Here is a 23,912-nt window from a genome sequence, read left to right as displayed (position 1 = left end):
ACTGGATTAAAATGGACTAAATATTATTAAAACAAACTGTACAAGATTGAAAGGGACTAGACTAGACTGGAATAAAATGGACTGAACATAATTAAAACAAAACTGTACAAGATTGAAATGGACGAGACTGGATTAAAATGAGCAGAGTAGAACGGAACCGTTGGATCTGGGTGAACAGGGGTTATAGGGACATCTTTCTGAAAGACCTACCTGGGTGGACAGGGTAATAGGGAGGTCTTTCTGACAGACCTACCTGGGTGAAGGGGGCTTTTAGGGCGATCTTTCTGACAGACCTACCTGGGTGAACGGGGCGTTTTAGGGAGATCTTTCTGACAGACCTACCTGGGTGAACAGGGGGTGAAGGTGGGTCTTTCTGACAGATGTAGCCATGTTTCTTGGAGCACAAGGAGCTCTGCCAGTAGGACTGCTGGCTGGGTCAACCAGTCCACACATCTGACCAGGATCAGCAGGAGAGGTGACCTAGCAGACAAACAACAACAACAGCTATGTCACTACATCTGGAGACTAACAGCTATGTCACTACCTCTGGAGGACTAACAGCTATGTCACTACATCTGAAGACTCAACAGCTATGTCACAACATCTGAAGACTAACAGTTATGTCATTACTTCTGAAGACTAACAGCTATGTCACTACATCTGAAGACTAACAGCTATGTCACTACATCTGAAAGACTAACAGCTATGTCACTAATCTGAAGACTAACAGCTATGTCACTGCATCTGAGACTAAAAGCTATGTCACTCCATCTGAAGACAAACAGCAACAGAAATAGTAACATTAACAAATGTTTAAGTTCTCACCAGAGTCCCATCTAAAATCCCAAAGGGTTCACCTGGTCCCCTATATAGAGTAACTGACCCTGGTCCTTTCCCCTATATAGAGTAACTGACCCTGGTCCTTATCCCCTATATAGAGTAACTGACCCTGGTCCCCTATATAGAGTAACTGACCCTGGTCCTTATCCCCTATATAGAGTAACTGACCCTGGTCCCCTATATAGAGTAACTGACCCTGGTCCCCTATATAGAGTAACTGACCCTGGTCCCCTATATAGAGTAACTGACTGGACCCCTTATAGAGTAACTGACCCTGGTCCCCTATATAGTGTAACTGAACCTGGTCCCCTATATATTGTAACTGACCCTGGTCCTTTTCCCCTATATAGAGTAACTGACCCTGGTCCCCTATATAGAGTAACTGACCCTGGTCCTTTTCCCCTATATAGAGTAACTGACCCTGGTCCCCTATATAGAGTAACTGACCCTGGTCCCCTATATAGAGTAACTGACCCTGGTCCTTTTTCCCCTATATAGAGTAACTGACCCTGGTCCCCTATATAGAGTAACTGACCCTGGTCCTTTTCCCCTCTATAGTGTAACTGACCCTGGTACTTTTCCCCTTTATAGTGTAACTGACCCTGGTCCCCTATATAGAGTAACTGACCCTGGTCCCCTATATAGTGTAACTGACCCTGGTCCCCTATATAGAGTAACTGACCCTGGTCCCCTATATAGAGTACCTGACCCTGGTCCCCTATATAGAGTAACTGACCCTGGTCCCCTATATAGAGTAACTGACCCTGGTCCCCTATATAGTGTAACTGACCCTGGTCCCCTATATAGAGTAACTGACCCAGGTCCCCTATATAGTGTAACTGACCCTGGTCCTTTTCCCCTATACAGTGTAACTGACCCTGGTCCCCTATATAGAGTAACTGACCCTGGTCCCCTATATAGAGTAACTGACCCTGGTCCCCTATATAGAGTAACTGACCCTGGTCCCCTATATAGAGTAACTGACCCGGGTCCCCTATATAGTGTAACTGACCCCGGTCCACTATATAGAGTAACTGACCCCGGTCCCCTATATAGAGTAACTGACCCTGGTCCCCTATATAGTGTAACTGACCCTGGTCCCCTATATAGAGTAACTTACCCTGGTCCCCTATATAGAGTAACTGACCCGGGTCCCCTATATAGTGTACTGACCCTGGTCCCTATAGAGTAACTGACCCTGGTCCCCTATATAGAGTAACTGACCCTGGTCCCCTATATAGAGTAACTGACCCTGGTCCCCTATATAGAGTAACTGACCCTGGTCCCCTATATAGAGTAACTGACCCTGGTCCCCTATATAGAGTAACTGACCCTGGTCCCCTATAGAGTAACTGACCCTGGTCCCCTATATAGAGTAACTGACCCTGGTCCCCTATATAGTGTATCTGACCCTGGTCCCCTATATAGTGTAACTGACCCTGGTCCCCTATATAGAGTAACTGACCCTGGTCCCCTATATAGAGTAACTGACCCTGGTCCCCTATATAGAGTAACTGACCCTGGTCCCCTATATAGTGTAACTGACCCTGGTCCCCTATATAGAGTAACTGAACCTGGTACTCTATATAGAGTAACTGACCCTGGTCCCCTATATAGTGTAACTGACCCTGGTCCCCTATATAGAGTAACTGACCCTGGTCCCCTATATAGTGTAACTGACCCTGGTCCTTTTCCCCTATATAGAGTAACTGACCCTGGTCCCCTATATAGTGTAACTGACCCTGGTCCCCTATATAGTGTAACTGACCCTGGTCCCCTATATAGAGTAACTGACCCTGGTCCCCTATATAGAGTAACTGACCCTGGTCCCCTATATAGTGTAACTGACCCTGGTCCCCTATATAGTGTAACTGACCCTGGTCCCCTATATAGAGTAACTGACCCTGGTCCCCTATAGAGAGTAACTGACCCTGGTCCCCTATATAGAGTAACTGACCTTGGTCCCCTATATAGTGTAACTGACCCTGGTCCCCTATATAGAGTAACTGACCCTGGTCCTCTCTATAGAGTAACTTACCCTGTTCCCCTATATAGTGTAACTGACCCTGGTCCCCTATATAGAGTAACTGACCCTGGTCCCCCTATAGTGTAACTGACCCTGGTCCCCCTATATAGTAACTGACCCTGGTCCCCTATATAGAGTAACTGACCCTGGTCCCCTATATAGAGTAACTGACCCGTCCCTATATAGTGTAACTGACCCTGGTCCCCTATATAGAGTAACTGACCCTGGTCCCCTATATAGAGTAACTGACCCTGGTCCCCTATATAGAGTAACTGACCCTGGTCCCCTATATAGAGTAACTGACCCTGGTCCCCTATATAGAGTAACTGACCCTGGTCCCCTATATAGTGTAACTGACCCTGGTGCCCTATATAGTGTAACTGACCCTGGTCCCCTATATAGAGTAACTGACCCTGGTCCCCTATATAGTGTAACTGACCCTGGTCCCCTATATAGAGTAACTGACCCTGGTCCCCTATATAGAGTAACTGACCCTGGTCCCCTATATAGAGTAACTGACCCTGGTCCCCTATATAGAGTAACTGACCCTGGTCCCCTATATAGAGTAACTGACCCTGGTCCCCTATATAGAGTAACTGACCCTGGTCCCCTATATAGTGTAACTGACCCTGGTCCCCTATATAGCATAACTGACCCTGGTCCCCTATATAGTGTAATTGACCCGGGTCCTCTATATAGAGTAACTGGCCCTGGTCCCCTATATAGAGTAACTGACCCTGGTCCCCTATATAGAGTAACTGACCCTGGTCCCCTATATAGAGTAACTGACCCTGCTCCCCTATATAGAGTAACTGACCCTGGTCCCCTATATAGTGTAACTGACCCTGGTCCCCTATATAGTGTAACTGACCCTGGTCCCCTATATAGTGTAACTGACCCTGGTCCCCTATATAGAGTAACTGACCCCTGTCCCCTATATAGAGTAACTGACCCCTGTCCCCTATATAGAGTAACTGACCCTGGTCCCCTATATAGAGTAACTGACCCTGGTCCCCTATATAGAGTAACTGACCCTGGTCCCCTATATAGAGTAACTGACCCTGGTCCCCTATATAGAGTAACTGACCCTGGTCCCCTATATAGAGTATCTGACCCTGGTCCCCTATATAGAGTAACTGACCCTGGTCCCCTATATAGTGTAACTGACCCTGGTCCCCTATATAGTGTAACTGACCTGGTCCCTATATAGAGTAACTGACCCTGGTCCCCTATATAGAGTAACTGACCCTGGTCCCTATATAGAGTAACTGACCCTGGTCCCCTATATAGTGTAACGACCCTGGTCCCCTATATAGTGTAACTGACCCTGGTCCCTATATAGAGTAACTGAAACCTGGTCTACTATATAGAGTAACTGAACCTGGTCCCCTATATAGTGTAACTGACCCTGGTCCCCTATATAGAGTAACTGACCCTGGTCCCCTATATATAGTTGGGTGTAAGTAACTGACCCTGGTCCCCTATATAGAGTAACTGACCCTGGTCCCCTATTAGTGTAACTGACCCTGGTCCCCTATATAGAGTAACTGACCCTGGTCCCCTATATAGTGTAACTGACCTGGTCCCCTATATAGGTACTGAACCCCTGGTCCCCTATATAAGTACTGACCCTGGTCCCCTATATAGAGTAACGACCCTGGTCCCCTATATAGGTACTGACCCTGGTCCCCTATATAGAGTAACTGACCCCTGTCCCCTATATAGAGTACTGGACCTGGTCCCCTATATAGTGTAACTGACCCTGGTCCCCTATATAGAGTAACTGACCCATGGTCCCTATATAGAGTAACTGACCCTGGTCCCCTATATAGTGTAACTGACCCTGGTCCCCTATATAGAGTAACTGACCTGGTCCCCTATATAGAGTAACTGACCTGGTCCCCTATATAGAGTAATGACCCTGGTCCCCTATATAGAGTAAACTGACCCTGGTCCCCTATATAGAGTAATGACCCTGGTCCCCATATAGAGTATCTGACCTGGTCCCCTATATAGAGTAACTGACCTGGTCCCCTATAGTGTAACTGACCCTGGTCCCTATATAGTGTAACTGACCTGGTCCCCTATATAGTGTAACTGACCCTGGTCCCCTTATATAGTGTAACTGACCTGGTCCTCTATATAGGGTAACTGACCTGGTCCCCTATATAGAGTAACTGACCCTGGTCCCTATTTAAAGTAACTGACCCTGGTCCCTATACAGAGTAAACTGACCCTGGTCCCCTATATGAGTAACTGACCCTGGTCCCCTATATAGTGTAACTGACCCTGGTCCCCTATATAGTGTAACTGACCCTGGTCCCCTAGATAGAGTAACTGACCCTGGTCCCCTATATAGAGTAACTGACCCTGGTCCCCTATAGAGGTACTGACCCTGGTCCCCTATATAGTGTAACTGACCCTGGTCCCCTATATAGAGTAACTGAACCTGGTCTACCTATATAGAGTAACTGACCCTGGTCCCCTATATAGTGTAACTGACCCTGGTCCCTATATAGAGTAACTGACCCTGGTCCCCTATATAGTGTAACTGACCCTGGTCCCCTATATAGAGTAACTGACCCTGGTCCCCCTATATAGAGTAACTGACCCTGGTCCCCTATATAGAGTACTGACCCTGGTCCCCTATATAGTAGTAACTGACCCTGGTCCCCTATATAGTGTAACTGACCCTGGTCCCCTATATAGAGTAACTGACCCTGGTCCCCTATATAGTGTAACTGACCCTGGTCCCCTATATAGATTAACTGACCCTGGTCCCCTATATAGAGTAACTGACCCTGGTCCCCTATATAGTGTAACTGACCCTGGTCCCTATATAGTGTAACTGACCCTGGTCCCCTATATAGTGTAACTGACCCCTGGTCCCCTATATAGTGTACTGACCCTGGTCCTCTATAAGGGTAAACTGACCCTGGTCCCTATATAGAGTAACTGACCCTGGTCCCCTATTTAAAGTAACTGACCCTGGTCCCCTATACAGAGTAACTGACCCTGGTCCCCTATATAGATTAACTGACCCTGGTCCCCTATATAGAGTAACTGACCCCTGGTCCCCTATATAGTGTAACGACCCTGGTCCCCTATATAGAGAACTGACCCTGATCCCCTATATAGAGTAACTGACCCTGGTCCCTATCTAGTAGTAAACTGACCCTGGTCCCTATATAGAGTAAACTGACCCTGGTCCCCTATATAGAGTACTGACCCTGGTCCCCTATATAGAGAACTGACCCTGGTCCCCTATATAGAGTAACTGACCCTGGTCCCCTATATAGGTAACTGACCCTGGTCCCCTATATAGTGTAACTGACCCTGGTCCCCTATATAGGTAACTGACCCTGGTCCCCTATATAGTGTAAACTGACCCTGGTCCCCTATATAGAGTAACTGACCCTGGTCCCCTATATAGAGTAACTGAACCTGGTCCCATATAGAGTAACTGACCCTGGTCCCCTATATAGAGTACCTGACCCTGGTCCCCTATAGAGTAACTGACCCTGGTCCCCTATATAGAGTAACTGACCCTGGTCCCTATATAGTGTAACTGACCCTGGTCCCCTATATAGCGTACTGACCCTGGTCCCCTATAATAGCTGTAACTGACCCGGGTCCTCTATATAGAGTAACTGGCCTGGTCCCTATATAGAGTAACTGACCCTGGTCCCCTATATAGAGTAACTGACCCTGGTCCCCTATACAGAGTAACTGACCCTGGTCCCCTATATAGAGTACTGACCCCTGGTCCCTGCTCCCCTATATAGAGTAACTGACCCTGGTCCCCTATATAGTGTAACTGACCCTGGTCCCCTATATAGTGTAACTGACCCTGGTCCCCTATATAGTGTAACTGACCTGGTCCCCTATATAGTGTAACTGACCCTGGTCCCCTATATAGAGTAACTGACCCTGGTCCCCTATATAGAGTAACTGACCCCTGTCCCCTATATAGAGTAACTGACACCTGGTCCCCTATATAGAGTAACTGACCCTGGTCCCCTATATAGAGTAACTGACCCTGGTCCCCTATATAGAGTAACTGACCCTGGTCCCCTATATAGAGTAACTGACCCTGGTCCCCTATATAGAGTAAACTGACCCTGGTCCCCCTATATAGAGTACTGACCCTGGTCCCCTATATAGTGTAACTGACCCTGGTCCCCTATATAGTGTAACTGACCCTGGTCCCCTATATAGAGTAACTGACCCTGGTCCCCTATATAGAGTAAATGACCCTGTCCCTATATAGGTAACTGACCCTGGTCCCCTATATAGAGTAACTGACCCTGGTCCCCTATATAGGTAAACTGACCCTGGTCCCCTATATAGAGTAACTGACCCAGGTCCCTATAGTGTAACTGACCCTGGTCCTTTTCCCCTATACAGAGTAACTGACCCTGGTCCCTATATAGAGTAACTGACCCTGGTCCCCTATATAGAGTAACTGACCCTGGTCCCCTATATAGAGTAACTGACCTGGTCCCCTATAAGAGTAAACTGACCCGGGTCCCTATATAGTGTAACTGACCCCGGTCCACTATATAGAGTAACTGACCCAGTCCCCTATATAGGTAACTGACCCTGGTCCCCTATATAGAGTAACTGACCTGGGTCCCCTATATAGAGTAAACTTACCCTGGTCCCCTATATAGAGTAACTGACCCGGGTCCCCTATATAGGTAACTGACCCTGGTCCCCTATATAGAGTAACTGACCTGGTCCCCTATATAGAGTAACTGACCCTGGTCCCCTATATAGAGTAACTGACCCTGGTCCCTATATAGAGTAACTGACCCTGGTCCCCTATATAGAGTAACTGACCCTGGTCCCCTATATAGAGTAACTGACCCTGGTCCCTATATAGAGTAACTGACCCTGGTCCCCTATATAGAGTAACTGACCCTGGTCCCCTATATAGTGTATCTGACCCTGGTCCCCTATATAGTGTAACTGACCCTGGTCCCCTATATAGAGTAACTGACCCTGGTCCCCTATATAGAGTAACTGACCCTGGTCCCCTATATAGAGTAACTGACCCTGGTCCCCTATATAGTGTAACTGACCCTGGTCCCCTATATAGAGTAACTGAACCTGGTACTCTATATAGAGTAACTGACCCTGTCCCCTATATAGTGTAACTGACCCTGGTCCCCTATATAGAGTAACTGACCCTGGTCCCCTATATAGTGTAACTGACCCTGGTCCTTTTCCCCTATATAGAGTAACTGACCCTGGTCCCCTATATAGTGTAACTGACCCTGGTCCCCTATATAGTGTAACTGACCCTGGTCCCCTCTATAGAGTAACTGACCCTGGTCCCCTATAGAGTGTAACTGACCCTGGTCCCCTATATAGTGTAACTGACCCTGGTCCCCTATATAGTAGTAACTGACCCTGGTCCCCTATATAGAGTAACTGACCCTGGTCCCCTATAGAGAGTAACTGACCCTTGGTCCCCTATATAGAGTAACTGACCCTTGGTCCCTATATAGTAGTAACTGACCCTGGTCCTCTCTAATAGAGTAACTGACCCTGTTCCTCCTTATAGTAACTTACCCTGTTCCCCTATATAGTGTAACTGACCCTGGTCCCCTATATAGAGTAACTGACCCTGGTCCCCTATATAGTGTAACTGACCCTGGTCCCCTATATAGAGTAACTGACCCTGGTCCCCTATATAGAGTAACTGACCCTGGTCCCCTATATAGTAATAACTGACCCTGGTCCCTATATAGAGTAACTGACCCTGGTCCCCTATATAAGGTAACTGACCCGGGTCCCCTATATAGATGTAACTGACCCTGGTCCCCTATATAGTGTAACTGACCCTGGTCCCCTATAGTGGTAACTGACCCTGTCCCCTAATATAGAGAACTGACCCTGGTCCCCCTATATAGTGTAACTGACCCTGGTCCCCTATATAGAGTAAACTGACCCTGGTCCCCTATATAGAGTAACTGACCCTGGTCCCCTATATAGAGTAACTGACCCTGGTCCCCTATATAGAGTAACTGACCCTGGTCCCCTATATAGAGTAACTGACCCTGGTCCCTATATAGTGTAACTGACCCTGGTGCCCTATATAGTGTAACTGACCCTGGTCCCCTATATAGGTAACTGACCCTGGTCCCCTATATAGTGGTAACTGACCCTGGTCCCCTATATAGAGTAACTGACCCTGGTCCCCTATATAGAGTAACTGACCCTGGTCCCCTATATAGAGTAACTGACCCTGGTCCCCTATATAGAGTACTGACCCTGGTCCCCTATATAGAGTAATCTGACCCTGGTCCCCTATATAGTGTACTGACCTGGTCCCCTATATAGAGTAACTGACCCTGGTCCCCTATATAGAGTAACTGACCCTGGTCCCCTATATAGAGTAACTGACCCTGGTCCCCTATAGAGTAACTGACCTGGTCCCCTATATAGTGTAACTGACCCTGGTCCCCTATATAGAGTAACTGAAACCTGGTACTCTATATAGAGTAACGACCCTGGTCCCCATATATAGAGTAACTGACCCTGGTCCCTATATAGTGTAACTGACCCTGGTCCCCTATATAGAGTAACTGACCCTGGTCCCCTATATAGAGTAACTGACCCTGGTCCCCTATATAGTGTAACTGACCCTGGTCCCCTATATAGAGTAACTGACCCTGGTCCCCTATATAGAGTAACTGACCCTGGTCCCCTATATAGTGTAACTGACCCTGGTCTCCCCATATAGAGTAACTGACCCATGGTCCCCTATATAGAGTAACTGACCCTGGTCCCCTATATAGTGTAACTGACCCTGGTCCCCATATAGAGTAACTGACACTGGTCCCCTATATAGAGTAAACTGCCCCTGGTCCCCTATATAGTGTAACTGACCCTGGTCCCTATATAGAGTAACTGACCCTGGTCCCCTATATAGAGTAACTGACCCTGGTCCCCTATATAGAGTAATCTGACCCTGGTCCCCTATATAGAGTAACTGACCCTGGTCCCTATAGAGTGTAACTGACCCTGGTCCCCTATATAGTGTAACTGACCCTGGTCCTATATAGGTAACTGACCCTGGTCCCTATATAGTGTAACTGACCCTGGTCCTCTATATAGGTAACTGACCCTGGTCCCCTATATAGTAACTGACCCTGGTCCCCTATTTAATAAACTGACCTGGTCCCCTATACAGAGTAACTGACCCGGTCCCCTATATAGAGTAACTGACCCTGGTCCCTATAGTGTAAACTGACCCTGGTCCCTATATAGTGTAACTGACCCTGGTCCCCTATATAGAGTAACTGACCCTGGTCCCCTATATAGAGTAACTGACCTGGTCCCCTATTAGAGAACTGACCCTGGTCCCTATATAGAGTAACTGACCCTGGTCCCCTATATAGAGTAACTGACCCTGGTCCCCTATATAGTGTAACTGACCCTGGTCCCCTATATAGAGTAACTGAAACCTGGTTCTACTATATAGAGTAACTGACCTGGTCCCCTATATAGTGTAACTGACCCTGGTCCCCTATATAGAGTAACTGACACTGTCGTCCCCTATATAGTGTAACGACCCTGGTCCCCTATATAGAGTAACTGACCATGGTCCCCTATATAGTGTAACTGACCCTGGTCCCCTATATTAGCGTACCTGACCCTGGGTCCCCTATATAGAGTAAATCTGACCCTGGTCCCCTATATATGTGTAACTGACCCTGGTCCCCTATATAGAGTAACTGACCCTGGTTCCCCCTATATAGTGTTAAATGACCCCTGGTCCCCTATATAGAGTCACTGACCCTGGTCCCATATATAGAGTAACTGAACCGGGTCCCCGTATCTAGTGTAAACTGACCCTGGTCCCTATTATAGTTGTAACTTGACCCTGGTCCCCTATATAGTGTAACTGGTACCCTGGTCCCCTATATAGTGTAACTGGACCCTGGTCCTCTATATAGGGTAAATGACCCTGGTCCCCTATATAGAGTAACTGACCCTGGTCCCCTATAAAGTAACTGACCCTGGTCCCCTATATAGAGTAACTGACCCTGGTCCCCTATATAGAGTAACTGACCCTGGTCCCTATATAGAGTAACTGACCCGTCCCCTATATAGTGTAACTGACCCTGGTCCCCTATATAGAGTAACTGACCCTGTCCCCTATATAGAGTAACTGACCCTGGTCCCTATATAGAGTAATGACCCTGGTCCCCTATATAGAGTAACTGCCTGGTCCCCTATATAGTGTAACTGACCCTGGTCCCCTATATAGAGTAAATGACCCTGGTCCCCTATATAGAGTAACTGACCCTGGTCCCCTATATAGTGTAACTGACCCTGGTCCCCTATATAGGTAATGACCCTGGTCCCTATATAGAGTAACTGACCCTGGTCCCCTATATAGTGAAACTGACCCTGGTCCCCTATATAGAGTAACTGACCCTGGTCCCCTATATAGAGAACTGACCCTGGTCCCCTATATAGAGTAACTGACCCTGGTCCCCTATATAGAGTAACTGACCCTGGTCCCTATATAGAGTAACTGACCCTGGTCCCCTATATAGAGTAACTGACCCTGGTCCCTATATAGTGTAACTGACCCTGGTCCCCTATATAGAGTAACTGACCCTGGTCCCCTATATAGTGTAACTGACCTGGTCCTCTATATAGAGTAACTGCCCTGGTCCCCTATATAGAGTAACTGACCCTGGTCCCCTATATAGAGTAACTGACCCTGGTCCCCTATAAGAGTAACGACCCTGGTCCCCTATATAGAGTAACTGACCTGGCTCCCCTATATAGAGTAACTGACCCTGGTCCCCTATATAGAGTAAGACCCTGGTCCCCTATATAGGTAACTGACCCTGGTCCCCTATATAGTGTAACTGACCCTGGTCCCCTATATAGTGTAAACTGACCCTGGCCCCTATATAGTGTAACTGACCTGGTCCCTATATAGAGTAACTGACCCTGTCCCCTATATAGAGTAACTGACCCTGGTCCCCTATATAGAGTAATGACCACTGGTCCCCTATATAGAGTAACTGACCCTGGTCCCCTATATAGAGTACTGACCCTGGTCCCCTATATAGAGTAACTGACCCTGGTCCTATATATGAGTAACTGACCCTGGTCCCTATATAGAGTATCTGACCCTGGTCCCCTATATAGAGTAACTGACCCTGGTCCCTATATAGTGTAACTGACCCTGGTCCCCTATATAGAGTACTGACCCTGGTCACCTATATAGAGTAACTGACCCTGGTCCCTATATAGAGTAACTGACCCTGGTCCCCTAAATATATAGTGTAACTGACCCTGGTCCCCTATATAGTGTAACTGACCCAGGTCCCCTATATAGTGTAACTGACCCTGGTCCCCTATACAGTGTAACTGACCCTGGTCCCTATATAGAGTAACTGACCTGGTCCCCTATATAGAGTGTAACTGACCCTGGTCCCCTATATAGAGTAACTGACCCTGGTCCCCTATATAGAGTAACTGACCCGGGTCCCCTATATAGTGAACTGACCCCGGTCCACTATATAGAGTAACTGACCCGGTCCCCTATAGAGTAACTGACCACTGGTCCCTATATAGGTAACTGACCCTGGTCCCTATATAGAGTAACTTACCCTGGCCCTATAGAGTAACTGACCCGGTCCCCTATATAGTGTAACTGACCCTGGTCCCTATATAGAGTAACTGACCCTGGTCCCTATTAGAGTAACTGACCCTGGTCCCCTATATAGAGTAACTGACCCTGGCCCTATATAGAGTAACTGACCTGGTCCCCTATATAGTAAATGACCCTGGTCCCCTATATAGAGTAATACCCTGGTCCCCTATATAGAGTAACTGACCCTGGTCCCCTATATAGAGTAACTGACCCTGGTCCCCTATATAGTGTATCTGACCCTGGTCCCTATATAGGTAAATGACCCTGGTCCCCTATATAGAGTAACTGACCTGGTCCCCTATATAGAGTAACTGACCCTGGTCCCCTATATAGGTAACTGACCCTGGTCCCTATATAGTGTAAACTGACCCTGGTCCCCTATATGAGTAACTGACCTGGTTCCATATAGAGTAACTGACCCTGGTCCCCTATATAGTGTAACTGACCCTGGTCCCTATATAGAGTAAATGACCCTGGTCCCCTATATAGTAACTGACCTGGTCCTTTTCCCCTATATAGAGTAATGACCCTGGTCCCCTATATAGTGTAACTGACCCTGGCCCTATATAGTGTAACTGACCTGGTCCCCTATATAGAGTAACTGACCCTGGTCCCTATATAGAGTAACTGACCTGGTCCCCTATATAGTGTAACTGACCTGGTCCCCTATATAGTGTAACTGACCCTGGTCCCATATATAGAGTAACTGACCCTGGTCCCTATAGAGAGTAACTGACCCTGGGTCCCCTATATAGAGTAACTGACCTGGTCCCCTATATAGAGTAACTGACCCTGGTCCTATATAGAGTAACTGACCCTGGTCCTCTATAGAGTAACTTACCTGGTCCCCTATATAGTGTAACTGACCCTGGTCCCCTATAGAGTAACTGACCCTGGTCCCCTATATAGTGTAACTGAACTGGTCCTATATAGAGTAACTGACCTGGTCCCCTATATAGAGTAACTGGACCCTGGGGTCCCTATATGTGAAATGACCCTGGTCCCCTATATAGAGGAACTGACCCTGGTCCCCTATATAGGAGGAATGACCCTGGTCCCCTATATGTAGAGGAATGACTGGTCCCCTATATAGTGTAACTGACCCTGGTCCCCTATATAGTGTAACTGACCCTGGTCCCCTATATAGAGTAACTGACCCTGGTCCCCTATATAGTAACTGACCCTGGTCCCCTATATAGGTAACTGACCCTGGTCCCCTATATAGAGTAACTGACCCTGGTCCCCTATATAGAGTAACTGACCCTGGTCCCCTATATAGAGTAACTGACCCTGGTCCCCTATATAGAGTAACTGACCCTGGTCCCCTATATAGAGGTAACTGACCCTGGTCCCCTATATAGTGTAACTGACCCTGGTCCCCTATATAGAGTAACTGACCCTGGTCCCCTATATAGTGTAACTGACCCTGGTCCCCTATATAGAGTAACTGACCCTGGTCCCCTATATAGAGTAACTGACCCTGGTCCCCTATGAGTAACTGACCCTGGTCCCCTATATAGTAACTGACCCTGGTCCCCTATATAGAGTAACTGACCCTGGTCCCCTATATAGAGTAACTGACCCTGGTCCCCTATATAGTGTAACTGACCCTGGTCCCCTATATAGCATAATAACTGACCCTGGTCCCCTATATAGTGTAATGACCCGGTCCCCTATATAGAGTAAACTGGCCCTGGTCCCCTATATAGAGTAACTGACCCTGGTCCCCTATATAGAGTAACTGACCCTGGTCCCCTATACAGAGTAACTGACCCTGGTCCCCTATATAGAGTAACTGACCCTGGTCCCCTATATAGAGTAACTGACCCTGCTCCCCTATATAGAGTACTGACCCTGGTCCCTATATAGAGTAACTGACCCTGGTCCCCTATATAGTGTAACTGACCCTGGTCCCCTATATAGTGTAACTGACCCTGGTCCCCTATATAGAGTAACTGACCCCTGTCCCCTATATAGAGTAACTGACCCCTGTCCCCTATATAGTAGGGACCAGGGTATATAGTAGACCACTATATAGAGTAACTGACCCTGGTCCCCTATATAGAGTAACTGACCCTGGTCCCCTATACAGAGTGTAACTCTCCCTATATATAGTGTAACTGACCCTGGTCCCCTATATAGAGTAACTGACCCTGCTCCCCTATATAGAGTAACTGACCCTGCTCCCCTATATAGAGTAACTGACCCTGGTCCCCTATATAGTGTAACTGACCCTGGTCCCTATATAGTGTAACTGACCCTGGTCCCCTATATAGGTAACTGACCCTGGTCCCCTATATAGAGTAACTGACCCTGGTCCCTATATAGGTAACTGACCCTGGTCCCCTATATAGAGTAACTGACCCTGGTCCCCTATATAGAGTAACTGACCCTGGTCCCCTATATAGTACTGACCCTGGTCCCTATATAGTAACTGACCCTGGTCCCCTATATAGTGTAACTGACCCTGGTCCCTATATAGAGTAACTGACCCTGGTCCCCTATATAGAAACTGACCCTGGTCCCTATATAGAGTAACTGACCCTGGTCCCCTAATAGTGTAACTGACCCTGGTCCCCTATATAGGTAACTGACCCTGGTCCCCTATATAGGTAACTGACCCTGGTCCCCTATATAGTGTAACTGACCCTGGTCCCCTATATAGAGTAACTGACCCTGGTCCCCTTATAGAGACTGACCCTGGTCCCCTATATAGTGTACTGACCCTGGTCCCCTATATAGAGTAACTGACCCTGGTCCCCTATATAGTAACTGACCCTGGTCCCCTATATAGGTAACTGACCTGGTCCCCTATATAGTGTAACTGACCCTGGTCCCCTATATAGAGTAACTGACCCTGGTCCCCTATATAGAGTAACTGACCCTGGTCCCCTATATAGAGTAACTGACCCTGGTCCCCTATATAGAGTAACTGACCCTGGTCCCCTATAAGAGTAACTGACCCTGGTCCCTATATAGAGTAACTGACCCTGTCCCCTATATAGTGTAACTGACCCTGGTCCCCTATATAGAGTAACTGACCCTGGTCCCCTATATAGTGTAACTGACCCTGGTCCCCTATATAGTGTAACTGACCTGGTCCCCTATAGAGTAACTGACCCTGGTCCCTATATAGTGTAACTGACCCTGGTCCCCTATATAGAGTAACTGACCCTGGTCCCCTATATAGAGTAACTGACCCTGGTCCCCTATATAGAGTAACTGACCTGGTCCCCTATATAGAGTAACTGACCCTGGTCCCCTATATAGTGTAACTGACCCTGGTCCCCTATATAGAGTAACAGACCCTGGTCCCCTATATAGAGTAACTGACCCTGGTCCCCTATATAGTGTAACTGACCCTGGTCCCCTATATAGAGTAACTGACCCTGGTCCCCTATATAGAGTACTGACCCTGGTCCCCTATATAGTGTAACTGACCCTGGTCCCCTATATAGGTAACTGACCCTGGTCCCCTATATAGAGTAACTGACCCTGGTCCCCTATATAGAGTAACTGACCCTGGTCCCCTATATAGTGTAACTGACCCTGGTCCCCATATAGAGGAACTGACCTGGTCCCTATATAGAGTAAACTGACCCTGGTCCCCTATAAGTGTAACTGACCCTGGTCCCCTATATAGAGTAACTGACCCTGGTCCCATATAGAGTAACTGACCTGGTCCCCTATATAGAGTAACTGACCCTGGTCCCCTATATGAGTAACTGACCCTGGTCCCCTATAAAGTAACTGACCCTGGTCCCTATATAGTGTAACTGACCCTGGTCCCCTATATAGAGTAACTGACCCTGGTCCCCTATATAGAGTAACTGACCCTGGTCCCCTATATAGTGTAACTGACCTGGTCCCCTATATAGAGTAACTGACCCTGGTCCCCTATATAGAGTAACTGACCCTGGTCCCCTATATAGAGTACTGACCTGGTCCCCTATATAGAGTAACTGACCCTGGTCCCCATATAGTGTAACTGACCCTGGTCCCTATATAGGTAACTGACCTGGTCCCCTATATAGAGTAACTGACCCTGGTCCCCTATTAAGTAACTGACCCTGGTCCCCTATACAGAGTAACTGACCCTGGTCCCTATATAGATTAACTGACCCTGGTCCCCTATATAGAGTAACTGACCCTGGTCCCCTATATAGAGTATCTGACCTGGTCCCCTATATAGAGTAACTGACCCTGGTCCCCTATATAGTGTAACTGACCCTGGTCCCCTATATAGTGTAACTGACCCTGGTCCCCTATATAGTGTAACTGACCCTGGTCCTCATATAGAGTAACTGACCCTGGTCCCCTATATAGAGTAACTGACCCTGGTCCCCTTTAAAGTAACTGACCCTGGTCCCCTATAAGAGTAACTGACCCTGGTCCCTATTAGTAACTGACCCTGGTCCCCTATATAGAGTAACTGACCCTGGTCCCCTATATAGTGTAACTGACCTGGTCCCCTATATAGAGTAACTGACCCTGGTCCCCTATATAGGTAAACTGACCCTGGTCCCCTATATAGGTAACTGACCCTGGTCCCCTATATAGTGTAACTGACCCTGGTCCCTATATAGGTAATGACCCTGGTCCCCTATATAGAGTAACTGACCTGGTCCCTATTTAAAGTAACTGACCCTGGTCCCCTATACAGGTAACTGACCCTGGTCCCCTATATAGATTAACTGACCCTGGTCCCCTATATAGAGTAACTGACCGGTCCCCTATATAGTGTAACTGACCTGGTCCCTATATAGTGTAACTGACCCTGGTCCCCTATATAGTGTAACTGACCCTGGTCCCCTATATAGAGTAACTGACCCTGGTCCCCTATATAGAGTAACTGACCCTGGTCCCTATATAGAGTAACTGACCCTGGTCCCCTATATAGAGTAACTGACCCTGGTCCCCTATATAGTGTAACTGACCCTGGTCCCCTATATAGAGGAACTGACCCTGGTCCCTATATAGAGTAACTGACCCTGGTCCCTATATAGAGTAACTGACCCTGGTCCCCTATATAGTGTAACTGACCCTGGTCCCCTATATAGAGTAACTGACCCTGGTCCCCTATATAGTGTAACTGACCCTGGTCCCTATATAGAGTAACTGACCCTGGTCCCCTATATAGTGTAACTGACCCTGGTCCCCTATATAGAGTAATGACCCTGGTCCCCTATATAGTGTAACTGACCCTGGTCCCCTATAAGTGTAACTGACCCTGGTCCCCTATATAGTGTAACTGACCTGGTCCCCTATATAGAGTAACTGACCCTGGTCCCCTATAGAGTAACTGAACCTGGTCCTCTATATAGAGTAACTGACCCTGGTCCCCTATATAGTGTAACTGACCCTGGTCCCCTATATAGAGTAACTGACCTGGTCCCCTATATAGTGTAACTGACCCTGGTCCCCTATATAGAGTAACTGACCCTGGTCCCCTATATAGTGTAACTGACCCTGGTCCCCTATATAGAGTAACAGACCCTGGTCCCCTATATAGAGTAAACTGACCCTGGTCCCCTATATAGTGTAACTGACCCTGGTCCCTTATAGAGTAACTGACCCTGGTCCCCTATATAGAGTAACTGACCCTGGTCCCCTATATAGTGTAACTGACCCTGGTCCCCTATATAGTGTAACTGACCCTGGTCCCTATATAGAGTAACTGACCCTGGTCCCCTATATAGAGTAACTGACCCTGGTCCCCTATATAGTGTAACTGACCCTGGTCCCCTATATAGAGGAACTGACCCTGGTCCACTATATAGAGTAACTGACCCTGGTCCCCTATATAGTGTAACTGACCTGGTCCCCTATATAGAGTAACTGACCCTGGTCCCCTTATAGAGTAACTGACCCTGGTCCCCTATATAGAGTATCTGACCCTGGTCCCCTATATAGAGTAACTGACCCTGGTCCCCTATATAGTAACTGACCCTGGTCCCCTATATAGTGTAACTGACCCTGGTCCCCTATATAGTGTAACTGACCCTGGTCCTCTATATAGAGTAACTGACCCTGGTCCCCTATATAGAGTAACTGACCCTGGTCCCCTATATAGAGTAACTGACCCTGATCCCCTATATAGAGTAACTGACCCTGGTCCCCTATTTAAAGTAACTGACCCTGGTCCCCTATACAGAGTAACTGACCCTGATCCCCTATACAGATTAACTGACCCTGGTCCCCTATATAGAGTAACTGACCCTGGTCCCCTATATAGTGTAACTGACCCTGGTCCCCTATATAGTGTAACTGACCCTGGTCCCTATATAGTGTAACTGACCCTGGTCCCCTATATAGTGTAACTGACCCTGGTCCCCTATATAGAGTAACTGACCCTGGTCCCCTATATAGAGTAACTGACCCTGGTCCCCTATATAGAGTAACTGACCCTGGTCCCCTATATAGAGTAACTGACCCTGGTCCCCTATATAGTGTAACTGACCCTGGTCCCCTATATAGAGTAACAGACCCTGGTCCCCTATATAGAGTAACTGACCCTGGTCCCCTATATAGTGTAACTGACCCTGGTCCCCTATATAGAGTAACTGACCTGGTCCCCTATATAGAGTAACTGACCCTGGTCCCCTATATAGTGTAACTGACCCTGGTCCCCTATATAGTGTAACTGACCCTGGTCCCCTATATAGAGTAACTGACCCTGGTCCCCTATATAGAGTAACTGACCCTGGTCCCCTATATAGTGTAACTGACCCTGGTCCCCTATATAGAGGAACTGACCCTGGTCCACTATATAGAGTAACTGACCCTGGTCCCCTATATAGTGTAACTGACCCTGGTCCCCTATATAGAGTAACTGACCCTGGTCCCCTATATAGAGTAACTGACCCTGGTCCCCTATATAGAGTAACTGACCCTGATCCCCTATATAGAGTAACTGACCCTGGTCCCCTATTTAAAGTAACTGACCCTGGTCCCCTATATAGTGTAACTGACCCTGGTCCCCTATATAGAGTAACTGACCCTGGTCCCCTATATAGAGTAACTGACCCTGGTCCCCTATATAGTGTAACTGACCCTGGTCCCTATATAGAGTAACTGACCCTGGTCCCCTATATAGAGTAACTGACCCTGGTCCCCTATATAGAGTATCTGACCCTGGTCCCCTATATAGAGTAACTGACCCTGGTCCCCTATATAGTGTAACTGACCCTGGTCCCCTATATAGTGTAACTGACCCTGGTCCCCTATATAGTGTAACTGACCCTGGTCCTCTATATAGGGTAACTGACCCTGGTCCCCTATATAGAGTAACTGACCCTGGTCCCCTATTTAAAGTAACTGACCCTGGTCCCCTATACAGAGTAACTGACCCTGGTCCCCTATATAGATTAACTGACCCTGGTCCCCTATATAGAGTAACTGACCCTGGTCCCCTATATAGAGTATCTGACCCTGGTCCCCTATATAGAGTAACTGACCCTGGTCCCCTATATAGTGTAACTGACCCTGGTCCCCTATATAGTGTAACTGACCCTGGTCCCCTATATAGTGTAACTGACCCTGGTCCTCTATATAGGGTAACTGACCCTGGTCCCCTATATAGAGTAACTGACCCTGGTCCCCTATTTAAAGTAACTGACCCTGGTCCCCTATACAGAGTAACTGACCAAGGTCCCCTATATAGATTAACTGACCCTGGTCCCCTATATAGAGTAACTGACCCTGGTCCCCTATATAGTGTAACTGACCCTGGTCCCCTATATAGTGTAACTGACCCTGGTCCCCTATATAGTGTAACTGACCCTGGTCCCCTATATAGTGTAACTGACCCTGGTCCCCTATATAGAGTAACTGACCCTGGTCCCCTATATAGAGTAACTGACCCTGGTCCCCTATATAGAGTAACTGACCCTGGTCCCCTATATAGAGTAACTGACCCTGGTCCCCTATATAGTGTAACTGACCCTGGTCCCCTATATAGAGGAACTGACCCTGGTCCCCTATATAGAGTAACTGACCCTGGTCCCCTATATAGAGTAACTGACCCTGGTCCCCTATATAGTGTAACTGACCCTGGTCCCCTATATAGAGTAACTGACCCTGGTCCCCTATATAGTGTAACTGACCTGGTCCCCTATATAGAGTAACTGACCCTGGTCCCCTATATAGTGTAACTGACCCTGGTCCCCTATATAGAGTAACTGACCCTGGTCCCCTATATAGTGTAACTGACCCTGGTCCCCTATATAGTGTAACTGACCCTGGTCCCCTATATAGTGTAACTGACCCTGGTCCCCTATATAGAGTAACTGACCCTGGTCCCCTATATAGAGTAACTGAACCTGGTCCTCTATATAGAGTAACTGACCCTGGTCCCCTATATAGTGTAACTGACCCTGGTCCCCTATATAGAGTAACTGACCCTGGTCCCCTATATAGTGTAACTGACCCTGGTCCCCTATATAGAGTAACTGACCCTGGTCCCCTATATAGTGTAACTGACCCTGGTCCCCTATATAGAGTAACAGACCCTGGTCCCCTATATAGAGTAACTGACCCTGGTCCCCTATATAGTGTAACTGACCCTGGTCCCCTATATAGAGTAACTGACCCTGGTCCCCTATATAGAGTAACTGACCCTGGTCCCCTATATAGTGTAACTGACCCTGGTCCCCTATATAGTGTAACTGACCCTGGTCCCCTATATAGAGTAACTGACCCTGGTCCCCTATATAGAGTAACTGACCCTGGTCCCCTATATAGTGTAACTGACCCTGGTCCCCTATATAGAGGAACTGACCCTGGTCCACTATATAGAGTAACTGACCCTGGTCCCCTATATAGTGTAACTGACCCTGGTCCCCTATATAGAGTAACTGACCCTGGTCCCCTTTATAGAGTAACTGACCCTGGTCCCCTATATAGAGTATCTGACCCTGGTCCCCTATATAGAGTAACTGACCCTGGTCCCCTATATAGTGTAACTGACCCTGGTCCCCTATATAGTGTAACTGACCCTGGTCCCCTATATAGTGTAACTGACCCTGGTCCTCTATATAGAGTAACTGACCCTGGTCCCCTATATAGAGTAACTGACCCTGGTCCCCTATATAGAGTAACTGACCCTGATCCCCTATATAGAGTAACTGACCCTGATCCCCTATTTAAAGTAACTGACCCTGGTCCCCTATACAGAGTAACTGACCCTGATCCCCTATACAGATTAACTGACCCTGGTCCCCTATATAGAGTAACTGACCCTGGTCCCCTATATAGTGTAACTGACCCTGGTCCCCTATATAGTGTAACTGACCCTGGTCCCCTATATAGTGTAACTGACCCTGGTCCCCTATATAGTGTAACTGACCCTGGTCCCCTATATAGAGTAACTGACCCTGGTCCCCTATATAGAGTAACTGACCCTGGTCCCCTATATAGAGTAACTGACCCTGGTCCCTATATAGAGTAACTGACCCTGGTCCCCTATATAGTGTAACTGACCCTGGTCCCCTATATAGAGTAACAGACCCTGGTCCCCTATATAGAGTAACTGACCCTGGTCCCCTATATAGTGTAACTGACCCTGGTCCCCTATATAGAGTAACTGACCCTGGTCCCCTATATAGAGTAACTGACCCTGGTCCCCTATATAGTGTAACTGACCCTGGTCCCCTATATAGAGTAACTGACCCTGGTCCCCTATATAGAGTAACTGACCCTGGTCCCCTATATAGTGTAACTGACCCTGGTCCCCTATATAGAGGAACTGACCCTGGTCCACTATATAGAGTAACTGACCCTGGTCCCCTATATAGTGTAACTGACCCTGGTCCCCTATATAGAGTAACTGACCCTGGTCCCCTATATAGAGTAACTGACCATGGTCCCACTATATAGAGTAACTGCACTGCCCTGATCCCTATATAGAGATAACTGACCCTGGTTCCCCTATTTCAAAGTAACTGACCCTCGGTCCCCTATACAGAGTTAACTGACCCTGGCTCCCCTCTACAGATTTAACTGACCCTGGTCCCCTATATAGAGTTAACTGACCCTGTCCCCTATATAGTGTAACCTGACCCTGGTCCCTATACTAGTGTAACTGACCCTGTCCCCTATATAGTGTAACTGACCCTTGGGTCCCCTATATAGTGTAACTGAACCCTGGTCACCTATATAGAGTAACTTGACCCTGGTCCCCTATATAGAGTAACTGACCCTGGTCCCCTATATAGAGTAACTGACCCCTGGTCCCCTATCTAGAGTACCTGACCCTGGTTCCCCTATATAGAGTACACTGACCCTGGTCCCCTATACTAGTGTAAACTGACCCTGGTCCCCTATATAGAGGAAACTGACCCTGGTGTCCACTATATCGAGTAACTGACCCTGGTCCCCTATATAGAGTAACCTGACCCTGTCCCCCTATATAGTGTAACTGACCCTGGTCCCCTATATAGAGTAACTGACCCTGGTCCCCTATATAGAGTAACTGACCCTGGTCCAAAGTAGTGCAGCATGAAGGGAATAGTGTGGAGGTGAGTACTCACCAGAGTCCCAGCGGAAGTAGCGTAGAGGCTTCCCACTGATCCACTGCCACCCACTGTCCTCTTCCAGAGCATTCAGCCCCGTCCACATTGGAGCACCCTGTCTACCATACAGGCCTGTGTGTGTGTGTGTGTGTGTGTGTGTGTGTGTGTGTGTGTGTGTGTGGTGTGTGTGTGTGTGTGTGTGGTGTGTGTGTGTGTGTGTTGTGTGTGGTGTGTGTGTATAAGACAAGGAGATAAAGTTGCATATGACATAAATAGTCCATGTACACAAATAGTACACAAATAAACACACTGGTACATGAACAGTACACTAATAAACACACTGGTACATGAACAGTACACAAATAAACACACTGGTACATGAACAGCAAACTAATAAACACACTAGTATATGAACAGTACACAAACACACTAGTACATGAACAGTACACAAATAAACTGATAAGAGAATTATCTAATAAAGGTAAATGAATCAATAAACCATGATGAATTATTAGTCATACAGCATGGTTAATGAATAATCAATGTAATGATCAATGTAGGGATCGATTAGTCCGATTAGTCCCAGAAAATCTAGTAGAGGCTGTAGAGGGAAGAAATGTGTGTATGTAATTAGTGTAGAGAGCAGGAGCCAGATGGTAAAGGGAGTAAAACTTCAAGGGGTTTCTAACCTTGAGGGAGAGGAACAGGCTGAGCTAGGTAGTGATAAACAGTGTGGGAAGTCAAAGGGGGAGATGCAGGTCACCAACAGTTTGTGTGTAAATGCATGTGCGTAAGTAAGCAAGAACTATATAATGACTGTTTTGTTATCCTGACCTCAGAACGTTCT

The 23,912-nt window shown here is 47.4% G+C and overlaps 1 pseudogene; it reads right to left on the bottom strand.

Annotated features, from left to right (window-relative positions):
- Positions 1 to 23,912, bottom strand: part of LOC115169228 (macrophage mannose receptor 1-like) — a 66,092-nt pseudogene that overhangs the window by 20,528 nt on the left and 21,652 nt on the right.

Source organism: Salmo trutta, chromosome 31 (genome assembly GCF_901001165.1).
Source record: "Salmo trutta chromosome 31, fSalTru1.1, whole genome shotgun sequence".
Taxonomy (NCBI): domain Eukaryota; kingdom Metazoa; phylum Chordata; class Actinopteri; order Salmoniformes; family Salmonidae; genus Salmo; species Salmo trutta.
This window is presented reverse-complemented; position numbering and strand designations above follow the sequence as displayed.